The following is a 16,189-nucleotide window of genomic DNA, read 5'->3' on the forward strand; positions in this document are numbered from 1 at the left end:
AAAAAAGTAATATTGTGATTTAGTAGCCCTTCTGAGAACAATGTGAGTTTAAAAGATAAGAAACTCGATTAGAAACATTGTGCCAACATTACAGCAGGGAATCTGCAGTTGAAGATAAGGAATAATTCATGTTGTAAATGAAAGGAAACAGAATTGGAGTGAGATGCAGACAGTTTATCACAAATATGATCTCTTAATCTCATTTTCTATAAAGTATGCCCTGAGGTTGCTTCTCTTGTGACAGTATCTATTAGCAATCTATTAGGAAGGTTATTTTGTCTCATTTATGCGCAAGTTTCAAGGTGAAATTGTGGTTACATTTATTGGTAGGCTCAGGATTAAGCATATCGCTGTTGCTATGTAAAAAACACTTATGTCCATTTTTGTTGTGTTTTACTTATTAAAAAATAATTTTGGGGTGAAACTTTAATGCAGACATCCCCAAAACTTAAAAATGTAGTAATAATAATACTAATTATTATTATTATTATGAAGACAAATAGCAACGATATTTTCAATTTCTAGTAATTTGGATCATTAGCTTTGACTGATACTTTTGGCTCATTCATGGACAGTTTTTGTCCAAAATGCAATTAATTTTGTCTTAAGAAACATTATGGACTAATTTGTTGTTGGTTATCTGTTCAACTGCATTTCCTGATATATGATACTCCTATGTTTGCCATTGTTAATTTTCCTGGATAGATTGTTGAATCATCCACACACATTGATATTTTATCATTGTTTAGGGCTAATGGTAGCTCATTATCAAATATTGAGAATTGCAACTTATCTAGACACGTTCTCTCACAATTTGAGCTATATTGCCAGGCTCTTTTTTAAATAAAGATTTCAAGACATGGCTTAGAAAATGTCAGTGCATTGATGCATAACTCAAAGACACTTTCATGGTGAGTCGAGTAGCATTCAGAAAATACAAATAATGACTATTATGCATTTTCCACTCAAGTGATTTGTTTGATTATGCTCTGAGAAACTGCCTCAATTCATTACTCTAATTACATCAGACGTCATGATAAAAATGCAAAAATTCCATCAGTATGATGTATGAGGCAAGAGAGTGGCCGAGTTGGAGAAACAACATCTGTCATTTAGCACACAAGGCTGCCACTAACCTAATCAGCAATTGCATATTTAAAAAAAAAAAAAAAAAACAGAACACTTGTCACTGATTAAAATAATTTATAATGAATTATTGCATACTGAATGAAGGATTGATGGTTAAAAAAAAAAACAGCCTTGTCGGTGTCTCTTAATGGATCCATAAAAGCGTGAAAACATGAAAACAAAATACTTGAAAATAAACTATGACCTCATTCCATCCTGAACCTGACTGCTGAATTTATTGCTTGTTTGTAAATCACTTGGCAGCCTTGCCTGCTTCTCACATTCTCGACCTTCTCACCTACAGCACCCCGCTCGAGAGAGAGAACACATAACATCTGCCACTGTCCTTGATTCAGTCTGCACTGAAAAGTCCTTTATAAATAAATTGTAAGATTAATACAGAAAAATGTACAGTGTCAATGCATAAAGAATTACTATTATTAAATGTTATCGTAGACAAGCAGATTGCCACAGAGCGATAAATCATAGAAATTTAACTTTGATTGTGTGTACTGTGTGTGTTTCAAATTGATCATGGGTACACTCTACATTGAGGAGTGTAATAGGGAAAAAAGGCACTTGGTAATTGTGATTTGTTCTTGGGCTCTCCAACAGCCAAGCGAAGCAATTTCAAAATGTTGCTTTGATTTCGAGTGAACGCCTGCTATAAAAGCACAGACGCTTTTTTGTTGTTCCTGCACAGAGAGTCATATAATGAAAATACCCTAAAGAGGCTCCAAATGAGAAGCTTCTTAAGTGCCCGATCCATTTCAATAGCACGTTCATGCTGCCTTTCTAAATGCTTTTTATGAATGTTGGGAAGGATAGAAAATTAAAAAATAATTACCAGGCCCAATTTTATGAGGGCAGATGGAGAGGGCGGGCCTGAACGAATTCATCCACAATGATTTACTAAAAACTGAGAGATATTGTAAAGTAAAAAACAAACGCCGGACCAATTAAATCAGACGGCCAAAATCAAAACATATAAATAAATGTGCAATCCTCAGATGAGCAATGCAGCTTGTACAATGTTGATAACATAGACCAACATAAATCAAACATAAACGTGCTAAATACGACACACATTCAGCTACTGGTAACACAAACTGACAAAATGACATGGATTAACGTTTTATAACTTCATTAATGGGCCACACAATGCATTCTGGGAATGTATGTATGCAAAACAGGTAGATATAACACGCCCGGAACTCATACGGGCTAAGCGTTGCCGCGTTCTACTTGCATTCGTAACAACCTATTCACAGTTGAGACCCGTTATTTAGGGCTGGCCTGCAAATAGGGAAAATCTGTGTATAACTGACACCAAATGTTTATACCAAAATTTTACCAGTCTGGCCCATGGGTAATATATTTTCCTCCATGTGGCCCCTGAGCTAATATGAGCTTGACACCCCTGGGTTAAACTGTTAACAAAGTTCTAACCAAGTAACCCTTCAAATTGGCCTTTATTCAAGAATGATCAATTGACTCGGAACTGGGTTTGAAACTGTCAAAAACTGACAATTTGAGCAATGTATGCCAAGCTTAAAGTAGCCAGCAAAGTAATTACAAGAGCTCTTTGATCTTGATATTTTTCCTTTGTCTTGTATTATTCATTATATCCTTATATCATTATGCTCGAAGACATCCAATTCCACTGAGTATAAAAGAACTAATGATAACATTAGAAGCAGTAAAATCAATGCAAGAATTATTCAAATTAGAGCAGAATAGATGAGAGAGAAAAAAATGTTTTTACAATAATGTCTCTATACGGTGGAATTGGGTCGCAGGGATGTATCGGCTTCCTCTGTCTGAACTGTCTCTAACCTTGAGCTGAAAAACTTGAGCTTTGTGTGCTGGAAGGATATGTGGCTAATTTCTACAATATACATAATTAATTATTAATTTGTCTTTGCTGGCCTTGCTTGAGTTGAGTCATCCACTGCACGAATAAAGAGCTAATATATTTTATATCAGCTCATGTTTTCTTTTCATTTTTCATACATCCATTCACTCATAAAAAATCAATGTTTATGTGTCTCTATAGCTTTGCTATCTTTATTGTTTTGAACAAAATTGGTTTTGAATTGGAGCTCCTTAGATTGTGTAACCAATAAAAACTATATGAACAAATAATTATGTCAAGATAAGAGGGAAAAAATGATGGGAACTCATGTGACAAGCTTGGGATGTGTGTCAACTGTTTTTAATACAAGGACCACAAAACTGGAGGCTTTATTTTTATTTTTTTTAATAACACTTAGATCAACACGCCAGCCAAGAGCCCTGCGGTTACTATTAATGAGCCTGGGCTCATTAAGACATATAAAGTCAAAAAAGTTATAACTACAACAGCTCAGACGATGTAATGCTTTAATTGGCTTCAAAACTTACTGGAACACAAAGTTAAACAATATGGTACAGTTATATTCTTATTGTGCACACCAACAATATGCAGCAGGGAAAAAAATGTTTAAATCAAATGCACAAAAAAAAAAATCAATATTACTTTCTTTAATTACTCCAGTAAATGAATTCTCTCAAATCTGGACTTTCCCAGACAAACCTCAGCCAACTAGCCAGAAATGAGCCCTCACGTTAGGAAACAATTCTAATCAAATGTATGTTCTGCTGATAAGGTTTTCCAATCAGAGTGGCCCGCCTGGCATAGGAGTTCTGCCAGGAGAAAGCGATAAAGAGCGGGAAGAAAATAACGTGCAATCTCAGCAAGGTGAGATCATTTAGAGAAGAAGGGATTATATTTTGCATTTGGATGATAATGTTTTGACCCTGAAATTACTTGAGAGAGAAAAAGGGATTATATTTTGCATTTGGATGATAATGTTTTGACCCTGAAATTACTTTAGAGAGAACGGGCTCCCAATTTAATTTGCGTGCGTCTGAGTGATGGGCGCATTAATTTCGCAGAAAATAAACTGAGGCAATCCGCGGGATTTAGTCTGTCTCAAGACGCATGATGGGTGGAAAATGCAGGGATTGTTTGAGATTGAAAATGTTTGGGCAAGCTGGGGGTAGGATACAGCTGTAAGAAGTCTTCTTTCTTTTTTTTTTTATCTTGTTACAGGATCCATTTTATGTTTCATTTAAAGCTTCATTTAACAATTAAGGACCTCTTTCCTCTTACTTTGAAGTCTTGGTTTAAAAAAAATAAATCACAAACATCGTCATCATGCGACTCCTTTCATAATGACATTACCTGCAAACATGATGTTGAAGGTTCATAGCGATCTGCGGGCTACAAGTGTCGGGTATGAGAGGATGTACTGCGGTATATTAAAAGAGGAGGCCCGTGATAGCCGCCAGGGAACAAGAGGCTATTTCTGTGGCGGCCAAGAAGAAGAGATCACAAATGTGCAACGTTCACTGAATTCCTAAGTGAGAAAGAGTCAGTGCAATGCAAGGCTGCTCCAAAACATACAAATGGTGTAACCTCCAAAGTTGGATAAATTCCGTTCCATGTTATGGTAATGTTAAAAAATAAAAATAAAAACCTGGGGATTATTGTAAAGCGAAATAATTTGATCCAGAAGCATATTGTAACCATCATAACACTTTACCACTGTTAACATTCACATGAGTGTAAAGAGAAATTAAATACTTTTAAATACGAATTACTGTATAAAGTAAAGCTACTCACCTTTTAAATAAATGCCTGACAGACAAACAATGGAGAAAGATAGAAGAACGTTTATAGGATGATACTCTGAGTAGCATATTAGACCAGGTAAGACCAAGATTTAAATAGTATGGGATTTTTTAGTCAGTTATTTCATTTTTACTTTTGTTTTCCAAATAAATTTTAATGACTTTTTTCTTTAAAAAAAAAATACTTTGTTATAGTGTATCTTCTATTAGGTTTTTTTCAGCATTTGTCCAGTGCAAGTAAAAAACAAAAACAAAAAAAGTCACAATAAGTACTGTGAAATAATACAAACTACATGATTGGGCTTTCCTTGTTCCGTACCGTTGTACAGTAATAGAACAATTATTTAAAATGTATTTAAAAAAAATATTTTACATTTAAAATCAATCCCAACAGCTCATGTTTGAAATAAAATGACAAAGACAAAAATATGGGTCATTCTTGCTAAAATCATAGTTATACCTCAATTGTAATTTCAGTTTGCTATTGATGGATGGATGAAGTAAAATAAGGAATATATTGTAACCTAATTTACGGTAAGCTAAAATATCTCTTAATAGAACAAGACATTTTTTTACTTTTGGCAACATCGAAGATAACATACAATTTGTTACGCAACTACAGGAAACCTATGCAACTATATCATATGTCATGCTCAACGGTCATGATGAATTTTGGCCCATTCTTGGGACGTCTGGTCACTCTCGAGATTATGCCACAGCATTTCCGTCAGGTTGAGGTCACAACTCATCAATGGTGCCAATCCAGAAGGTGTATTTTCCTCTTTTGAAGGCAATCAGTTGTTGATTTTGGAATAATGGGTGACCTGGAACTTATACCAAAAAACTTAGGGGAAGCAATGAGGGACATCTTGCACTGGTTGCCAGACAATGACAGGTCACAACTATTAACACTCAGATTCACACATATGGAGAATTTGGAATGTTCACATAATTTTAATTTTTATCAGGACACTGATTGAAAATTTAATAATTTTCTATTTATGGCGAGAAGTACATATCTCAGCAACGTCCAAGTTCTACTGGGAGACCGAGCAGGCACCTTTCGCCTCACCATGAAATGGCTTCAACCTTATTCCACCAGCTTTTTATAATAGCCGATATGAGCAGTATTAGTGAACCCCTCTCATGTTCAAGTGCCCGCCGATAACCCAAATAGAACCACTCATGGGTTCATTCACCACACACAAACGCACTTGGTATCCGGGCAGCTTCCTCCGCGGGGACTCCACTCCTTCCAAAGCATTCAGCATTATTAATATAAACCTAAGGATCACCTGTGGATGAAACTATTTTTCTCTTGCTCAATGGGAGAAGACAGAGTGTCTAGAATAATGATAATAATAATAATAATAATAACGCATGAGAAAAACAAAAAAATAAAGTCTCCTTTTCTCATCTAAGAAATCGAGGCGCTCAATAAAGACTTAACCTTTCCATTGCTTTCTCACTCTGTTAGGTGTCGTTGCTTTTTCATGTTTCTTGGATCTGTTGAAACTATCAAATGAATTTTGTTGCTTTGTACATTCTCAAAAATCGATTTCCATTGGGTACTCCTGCACAATCCAATACAACCAACAAGAGCTCTGGTGCAATATGTTCACAATCATATCTGAAGATTGTTTATTTAGCCCAGGGGTCGGCAACCTGCGGCTCTGAAGTCACATGTGGCTCTTTAGTCCCTCTCCTCTGGATCTCTAAAAAAGTTAGTCGATTTTTATTTTAGATAAAATAGTTTTAATGGATAAATGGTTTGGATTATTAATGATTTAGATAAATAAATAGAAAAGAATAATTAAATATTCAAAAAATGCCAAAGTCCAAATTTTCTAAGAAAAAGAGACACAAAAGGTAGATGAAAAAGTCTTAAAAATTACCTAAAAATCTCTAAAAGTGACCATGAAATATCCAAAAAGGAAGAGTCCATGAGATTAAAAAATGGCAGAAAACATTCGAAAAGTAGCCATATAAAAGGTCCAAAAACAAAAGGCAAAACATTACTTGATTTTATTTTTTAAAAGGCATAAATGCAAAAAAATAAAAAGTAATTATAAAATATCCAGAAACAAAAGAAGAAATCCCCAAAATTACTACAAAATGACCACAAAAAAGCCAAATTGATAGAAAAAAAAAGTCTAAATAAGGAAGAAGGGAGACAAAAAAAATAGCATCACATATCTATAAAATTGCCAAAAATGTCAGAAAATTTACAGGAAAAGCAAAGTCTAAAAAAAAAATTAAAGAAAAGAAAAACAAAGTCTGAAAAATTACAACAAGAGAAATCCAAAATATGGAAGATAAAAAGTAGAAGAAAATTAATCTATGTATAGGATGCTGCATATTTTTCTGTTATGGTGCAGCTCTAATTAGCTCTTTGACCCTCAGTTACATGAGAATACATCACAACGTTCAAATGTTTTGCGGCTCCAGACAGATTTTTTATTTAGTTATTTTTTGGCCTGAAATGGGTCTTTTGACAGTAAATGTTGCTGCTCCCTGATTTAGCCACATTTGGACAGGTTCATTAACCTTGCTCTGCAAGCTGAATTCTCGCGGTATTTGTGAGTTCTCAAACTCCCAAGAGTACATCTTGTACGAAGCCCGTTGATTTCCACCGATCTGAACCACTGCTGGTTCGGACCAATCACAGAGCGACATTGTGTTAGGGACGTGATATGCAGCTGTGACGAAACCAGGAAAGGGCGGACGCCGAGAGAAACAATCAAACCTAACATGGACGAATGGGCGCTGCAATTAATTCTGTCCTTGCAGAATTACTCACCGTTTCTTTGTTAAATGTTGAACAGCTTTGTGCATTTTTAGCTGGTCACGATATTCATGCTTCCCCCCTCCCCTTCGACGAAAACGACATTTCCATCCGTGGCCGTGATTGATCTAAACAGACGTGTACAAGATGCCGCATGGCCCAATCAGCTCGAAGTATTGTACAGAATGTCCCGCCTTTCCCGAGCAAATCACCGCGGAGCAGTCCCAGATTGATATTGTGGAGAACTCCCTTGAGTGAATCACAATATCAATCTGGCTATTGCCAGGTTACAGGTTTATCTCATGTACAAGGTACTGGAGAGATGCAACCAAGAGAGAAGCCGACAGAAACTCACAGTATTTAATCTTACAGGTCACCTTACATCCGTGAGCTGAGGCAAATATTCCAAACATCCATCATTTCTCTACTGCTACGAGCCACGTGCAGTAGAATAACAATAAAACTGACAATTTTCTCCATTACCGCCACCAGTTTGTTGGACCTGTTTCACTCGACTTGAAGCGGTCTGGACTACATCTTTGGAACGAAGATGTCCCTGGCCAGTCATCTTGTCAATAACTCATTTTAACGAAGCATCCGACGCCATGACAGTGAGCGACGCGCTCACTCATGCAGCCGCATTCATTGCCTCCCTGACATTGACTCATAGGGTACATTGTGTGTTGTTGTCAAAATGTGATGAAATACATCAAATTTAAAGCTGGTATGGGCGTTAAAAGCTGCAAATGTAATGAACTGCGGGGTGAGTTTATTTGTGCAGTTAATTTTAATTGATTGGGGCAAAATGAAGGTTTTTATGGGATTGTTGAGTCACAATCTTTATGTGGCGATAACTCCTCGTTACAGCGGGAATGGGATGTTTTTACCTTGTATGACGGTTCATCATGATTAACAAGAAGTTCAATTCAACAGAACAGCACTGCATCCTTTTTGGCAGCACGAGAATGGTGTCATCTTGCTAGTCCTCACACATACTTTCACACTAACGCACACGTCTTATGAATGAGCCTAGAACCTGGCATGCAAAGAGACTTGGCAGCTCTGAAAGCCAGCACTCTCGCTGGGGGGGCTGCGTGTTTACTTCACCGACAGAGTAGAGTGTCAACCCCCACAGCCTCGACTCTTAACCCTACAGACGGCTTCCATGGCAGCCATTTATCTCATAATCGGAATGCCTGAAATCCCTCCACCACAGTCTTAGAACCATACCGACATTGAACAAATCAAGATGATTGGCTGATTAAGGAAATAAACGGCATTTTCCAGCCAAAAGGCGTGCAGAGAGCGCATGAAGAAATAACATAATGGAGGCAAGGGAACAGATCCAACCTGCATTAGGAAGATAGCCTCGTTAGCTTAATTTGCTTACTCGTAGATTGGGTTTACAGACCCATCTGGAAAGGGTTACAATTTCAACCGGTTCAACAAGTGCAAAGGCAATTCTCTTCAAGGTGAGCCTCTCTACAGCACAAATTTTAAGACAAACCGTAATAACGTACACACTCTCCAGGCACAACATGAGCCACACTTTAAATTTTCCACAAACTCATTCATCATTTATATGGATCGCGAACTTGAAAATCTAAATATTACAATCAGCTCTCAGTAAACTTAATACAAAGGTATTCACCTCCAACAACAACAATAGGCTTGCATAACTAAAAAATGTTTGCACAAACTGTTAGAAACCGTCTCAGGGAAGCTCATCTGCATGCTATATTTTTTCTTTCTTTCTTTTTTTTAAAGAGCTCAGTATTGTTCATTCTGAAATGTCATCATCATTGCTCTTTTTTATTTTTTATTTTTTTTTAAAATATATATATATATATATATTTTTTTTTTGTATGTGGGTGAGTATGTGTATGTGCGTGCGTGCGTGCGTGTATTTGTTAGCTCACCAAAAACCTATTAGAAAAAATCCCATACCGTTCACCTAAACCGAACACCGCCGTCAGGAGACCCGAGGGGACCAAAGAAAACAAAGGAAAGTGAAATCCAGCACCGACCAGACACCACCCACCAGGCCACCCACCAGAATTCTTCCCCAACCCCAGAAACATCTAAATTCCAACAAATCAAAAAAAAAATAATCAGGGAGACCTCAAGAGACCGAAGGAGAGACTGAGGAAAGGAAGGAAGGACAGACGAAGCCGAGTGAGATCCACAGACACCAGCCTCCACCGATTCAATGACCTGAGGAGGAAGCAGATTGTGTCTGAGTTTTGATAGATGCTGGTGTGGTGGATCTGGCATGCATGAAAATCTCCACCAAAGAGGGGAGCCGTCGACCCCTGCCAGGAGAGAGCAAGCGCAACACCTCAGGGCCCCCCAGGCCGCGGCAGAGCCAAAGGACGACCCCCGGGCCCCGCCAGGGCCACCGGCCGGAGAGCAAACCCAGGAGCAGGAGCGCCCCCCACCCCAACACGGCCCGCGCCCCCGACCCAACGCAGCAGGACGGGGCACTGCAGGCTCATCTGCATGCTTGATGTTCTCATCGAGGTCTCGACTGCAGTTTGTTTAGCGTAACTGACTTGATGGGCGAATGCTCACATTCGATGGCGTCTGGCACATTGGAGAGGTGTTCCATTTACGAATAATAACAACCTGATCAACTCTATGCAAAGGAGATGCACTATGTGAGGCAAATGGTAGTCACATAGCCGTTTCTTGCTATAGGCCAAGTAGGTGACTGCCTAGGGCCTAAGGATGATAAAAATGTCCTGTCTTTATCCAGCTCTAATATATGTTGATAGTTGGAGGTGAAACTCCATTTCAAGTTTTAAGCAAAGTTCAGGAATTTATTTATAGATGTTAACCTTCCCTTGGCCAGCCACTAGATTAACTAGTAAAATATGTAAATTATTGTAGAAAATGCTTAGAAGTGACTAATTTGTAATTGGGTACAAGCTTTAAAAAGACGCTGTACATCACAATTTTTAATATAAAAACAGATTCATTTTAATATTCTGCATACTGCAATATTCCTGTAATAATAATTAAAAAAATGGAATATTCACTCAGTCTATTTGCTTGATAACCTAAGAAGCTATTTTATGTTAGTTTGTTTTCCTTGTTGCACTTTAAAGTTGAGTTTGTTTTGTTGTGTTTTATTTAAATTAAACATTTGTCTAAACACCCAAAAGCTGTTTTATTTATTGATGTAAAAATGACTGTCAATTTAAGATGTTTTATTTTAACTGCAGTATGTTTTGTTCATGAAGTCTAATAGAATGTGATATCTTAGGAGACCATCTAAAGAGTTAGGAATCTCTTCATTGTAGTTTGGCAAACTAGGGGCCCCCAAACAGCATCTTGCCTAGGGCAAGCTAGAAACAGCCCTGGGTAGTCACATCAGATATTGACTGGTTTTCTGACCCCCGCAATAAAGCAAAACTGCACAATAATCGTACTGTCTAATTAGCAGCTTGATATGCCACACCTGTGAGGCAGGATGGATTATCTCGACAGAGTAGAAAGTTTTAGATCCTAGAGTCCATCTCGAAAAATGGGAGCAAAAACTAAATTGTTGCATTTATATTTTTGTTCAGTTCATTAGCATATTTGCATATTTAGAAAAGCTCTACAGTATATAAAACTAATACATTAGTTGCAAATGTCAATTTTAATACATGCCGCAGGCCGCTTAATATTGTACAGTGGGCCACAAATGGCCCCTGAGCCACAGTTTGGACAACCTAACTTAATACCACCTTTAGAGTGTCAATCACAATGGCTGTTCCTTTGGCTTGTCATTGTATAGGAACCTATTTGTCCATCCACGCTATTGACATAATGTGATAAATATTCGATACAAGCTGTGAGACACCACATGAAATGATGAAGTGTGAAAGGGTGTTTCTCACACTATGCATGCACAGTAAATGACAAATTGTAGATGTTAATGAGAATTAAAGTGGCTGACAGAGCAATAACGAACTCTGTCAAGGGGAAAATACAGTAAATAATGAGGCTTTAGACTTCTTCTTTTTTTTTTTTTTACCGACGAGATGTCAGTGTTGAACATTGTTATTACTTACTTACAAGAATGCCTTCATTAAATTGAATCATAACATTGTTTTAAATCCTGAGTTATAATAACTCAATGTTAAGCAGGCTTTGTGTTTAGATCATTTAAAAGCAACTTTCCTCATTTAAATAGGTATTCTTATTTGCTATTTTAGTCTTTGATAGCCTACAACTAACCTCTGCCTTGTCCAGACGCACAAGATCCAATTGCAGTCACATTGTAACCAAAAACCATGGACTTGGAAAATCCACGTGTACGGATGTGTGTAGCTTGAAAGCACACAATAATGTGTCGTATGTTTGTACATGCGTATTGTATGTCGGTATGCACGTGCACTTAGCTGAGATGAAAATGCTCTGGGGCTTGTTACTAAACAAATCCTTATCTGGATGTTAATCCCTATATTAGGCTTTACAGCAGCGATGATACTTTGGAGCCTATCGAGTGTAAACATTATGCTGATGAAAACACACATGTCTGTGATATATGGGGAGTTGCTAAAAATGTAAAAAGTAATTGTCTTTGATATGATGGCAGCTACAAAAAAGGAGGTTGTAGCAAAATTATGATATATCCACAAAAAAAAAGTGACATGCTGACTTGGTTTAAGGCAACAAATGATTGTAGGCTAAAGGCCCAATTACATGTTGTCAATTTCATGATAAGATTTTTTCCCCCCTTAGAGTGCACAGTCATTTACACACACACAAAAACAGCAGGTCTGAAACATTACAGTTGTGGGCTGTATAACGATATGAATCACAACTGCAGCTGCACTCGTGTCCCACACACTGCTATTCAAGCAAAGCTAAAGGCTAAAATCCCTTCTCATCAGTCACCTCAAAGCAAATCATTTTTTTCTAAGAATTTTGTTTTAATTAGTTGGTGTCAAATATTTGTCATATTAATCAGTTATTTGGGATAAAATAAGAAGTGATGAGACATCAACTGACCAGGCCTCCATGGAACAGTTCTAGGTTTCCGTTTTTAAGGTGGACCGTAACTGAGATTCCTCTCAGGGTTTTATATCTTTTGAGATGAAGGCAAAAGAATCAATACAACTATAACACTGTAGTGTCTTGCACTTTAGTGCAGTTCTATGCCAATGCATCCATCAAAAGTGCCCAGCGAGTCTTCGACAATAGGGCCAAAAAGAGCTTGTGTAACATTGTGAATACGGGCTGCAGCAAAAGCAACTGTAACTTATTGTCGCAATTTGCCATAACTTACCAAATTATAATAGATCATTTATTTCACAACAACAAATGCTACAATATTATTGTGCACACTGTCGGATGTTAATTGTCCATTAGAGGGGAAATAACAGCATATTGCTATTGCGTGAGATGTTTTCAATTATTGCCTCATGTACCTCAAGTATCATTATGGCATCTCCATGGTAACATTCGAAATAACATCTTTAATCATGTGATGGTATTTTGGAATTAAAGTAAACATAGGACATGTTCAATCACGTAAAGAGGGGGAAATAAGACTTTTTAATGGTTGAGTCTCCATTTGTTTCATGGTTTAGAGCAATTTGCACTTTACAATATATGTTTTTTTAACTCATTCACTCCCAACCATTTTCACTGAAGCAACCCCCTTCACTCCCGGCTGTTTTACTGGATTTTGACTGATTTTGCAAGGCCCACACAATATTGCGTTCTATTGCTATAAAAACATGCAGCCTACCAAAAGAAAGATTAGAGTCTGTTTTTTCATCGGGAAAAAAAGTACATTTGTATCTGTTTCTATTTTGCAGCCAATAGCAGTAGAATATGGCTAATCTCGTATACTTGCCGTTTTTTGTAATAACTACCATTGTTTTAAGCGACCTCTTCAAGTCAGAAGCTAAAAATTTTAAAACGTATAAATACATTTTTGGGAGTGCAGGATAAAGCATTAAAAACGTATTTATGCGTTTTTGGGTTTGGATTAGTTAAGTACAGAGTTTGTGACCATTAGTGTCGGAAGAGGCTCGATAATGTTTTGTAGGACCTCACAGTAAAAATACGTTTTTGATTCATAATTCATGAAATAATGACTCTGCCTTGTGTACAAGCTTAAAGGCAATGCCAGAAGTAGACCACAGATGTTGCGCAATGCCTACTTTGCATATATTCAAATAAGTAACTGGATTTGTTTTCCCCTCTCCAAATAGGACACAAATCTTTTTTTCAGATGCATATACAGATTATTTTTTTTCCTGAAGATTTTTTATTTATTTATTACAAAGTAGTTGTAGTCAGGCAAGCATCTACAACTTTTATTTGTAATCACGTAAAAACATTAATATTCATTGAAATGCTTACTTTCCAATAACATGAACACAAATGACGGTAGTTAATTGCTATGTAAGTTTGTTTAATTGGTAGGAACTTCATTAGGTACACCTGCACATGCTAATGGCGTACAAACTTATTAAGCTCGATTTTGATAGGCACTGCCGGAGGGATATTGTTTTTAAACAATGCATTAATATTGTGGCTGGCGTTTACAGTAGTGCAGTACTTACCCATCATAATGAAAGCAGTTTCTGGTTTGTTAAATCAATACCTCTCTATCCCGATCAATCAAAACCAAACAGTAGTACTGTTCGTGTGTGTGTGTGTGTGTGTGTGTGTGTGTGTGCGTACCTAATAAAGTGACTCGTGAGTCTTTATAGAAGTGCATAGGAGGACTGCAGTATCTGTGTGCTAATTCATTGCAGCATATTATTTCTGCCAGGTGAAGGGCAAGCAGATAAGAACTTAGTAAATTCTCCGCTGTGCTCCATTATGGTGCAGTGACCCAGGCCTCACAAGTCATATCGCCATGAACATATGTACAGGCATCCAATTTAAATACGTGCAAGCCATTGAGCATGTCATTGAATTATTGTTTAGTCAGGATAAAGACAAGCCGAGCTAATTGTCGAGCTATCGTTCTCTGACCACTCCTCATCCAAGAGGTCCTGCATGTTGCTTATGTTGTGCTTTTGATTTCAACTCCCATAACAAACAAACAAAATAGACCCCATAAAGACAAATAATCTCATGTACAGTGTGTGGCCCTTAAGTTTCATAATGTGTCAAACTGATGACAATATAGCCTGTGACATGAGTACTGACAACTGGTGCAATGGCGTTGATGTCCAGAGGAGGGCATTAAAATCATTAAATAGCATTTAGTCTAATACAAAGCTTTACTACACTCTTTGTTTTAACCAACAAGGAAATTATTTAAGCTCCATGAACAAGATTGTGCCAAAAAATATTGTTTAAAAAGAACAAAATACAACATTTAGAACCGAACACATTTACATATTTCTTCACCATTAGTGAAAACTTGGCAGAGCAGAATAAAGACCAAGACAAAGGATTTAATGATTTAAGTAGTGTTGGCCAGTCCAGTCACACCATGCACAACCTGGACAACAGTGCTCCCTATGGGTACTCGCACAGAAGTTCCAAAACTCTACCCAGCTGAGAGAAACAAAATGCATTCAGGTTCATCTGAGGACTTAACCGCATGCTCTCAGTGAAAGACAACTCACAATGTCGCTTTACTACAAGCACCAACCGCACTTGCTATCAATTGAGTACACTTGCACACATTCATTACGGCTGAAGAAAAAAAAAAAAAAGCTGAATGAGTTTGTCAGTGGTGGTTGCAGAAAAATAAATCATTGCTTCCTTTGTTTTAAGTTACTTGTGCAGAGACTTTGCAATGGCAACCATTTGGTGTAAGGGAAGGAGACATTTAAATATTTAAGTTAATGCCTCAACAACCCCGGTGAGTTATGACGTAAAAATTTAACTAAAAAATGAACAAAGGAGAAAAGCAGCAGTAGCTGCTGGCTCACTGTTAAAAATTCTCAGTCCCTCTTTACTGCCGTGGTGCTCTTTCTGTAGGCTAAATGTAAAATCCCAGCTACTGTATATTTTATTTCAACTAAAGATGAATGATGCTTTTCCTTAAACAACCATAAGAAGTTGAAAATTGTATCCCGCCCGTCTCTAGATTTTACCACTGCTGTCCTTCACCTGACCACAACTACAGATGGAAATCTTGGCAGGCCTTCAATTCTGAGCTGAACAGCACATGAGAAGCATGTGCAGGGCTCAAAATTGAACATAGACTTAAATATTTATATTACATGTGTTTAGAATGTTATGAACAAAGGAGGGGATTATAAGGAAACCGTTCAATTGAGGGTAGTGGGTAAGTTAGTAAGTCTACCAAACAAAATTAAGCAGTTTTTATTTATATAGTCGGTTTTAAAAGGGAAGTCAACCCACAAATGTTCTTTACAATACATTCTTTGCAGCCCCATTAGTCTAAACAGGATTAATATTGTGTTTGTGGAATAAGACTTAAGCAGCAAGCTCTGTTTATATCCAGCAAAGGGGGTGGTCATTTTGCTACTTGCCGTCAATTGAAAATGACATCACAGTTGCTCAGGGCTCAGCTAACGACCTACCAAGGTTCACAGTTTCCTAAATTTGGTCATGTGACATTCGCAAACTGATCCTGCGGTCGTTACCTGAGCAACTGTGATGTCATTTTCA

At 37.3% G+C, this 16,189-nt stretch overlaps 1 protein-coding gene across 4 annotated transcripts in view; it reads right to left on the minus strand.

Annotated features, from left to right (window-relative positions):
* The window catches only part of LOC147155618 (rab effector MyRIP-like), an 86,661-nt gene that overhangs the window by 55,365 nt on the left and 15,107 nt on the right, over positions 1–16,189 (minus strand). The gene's annotated exons all lie outside the window — the stretch shown is intronic.

This window comes from Leptonotus elevatus, chromosome 21 (genome assembly GCF_054856555.1).
Source record: "Leptonotus elevatus isolate MCC_2025b chromosome 21, RoL_Lele_1.0, whole genome shotgun sequence".
In the NCBI taxonomy this organism is placed as follows: Eukaryota; Metazoa; Chordata; class Actinopteri; order Syngnathiformes; family Syngnathidae; genus Leptonotus; species Leptonotus elevatus.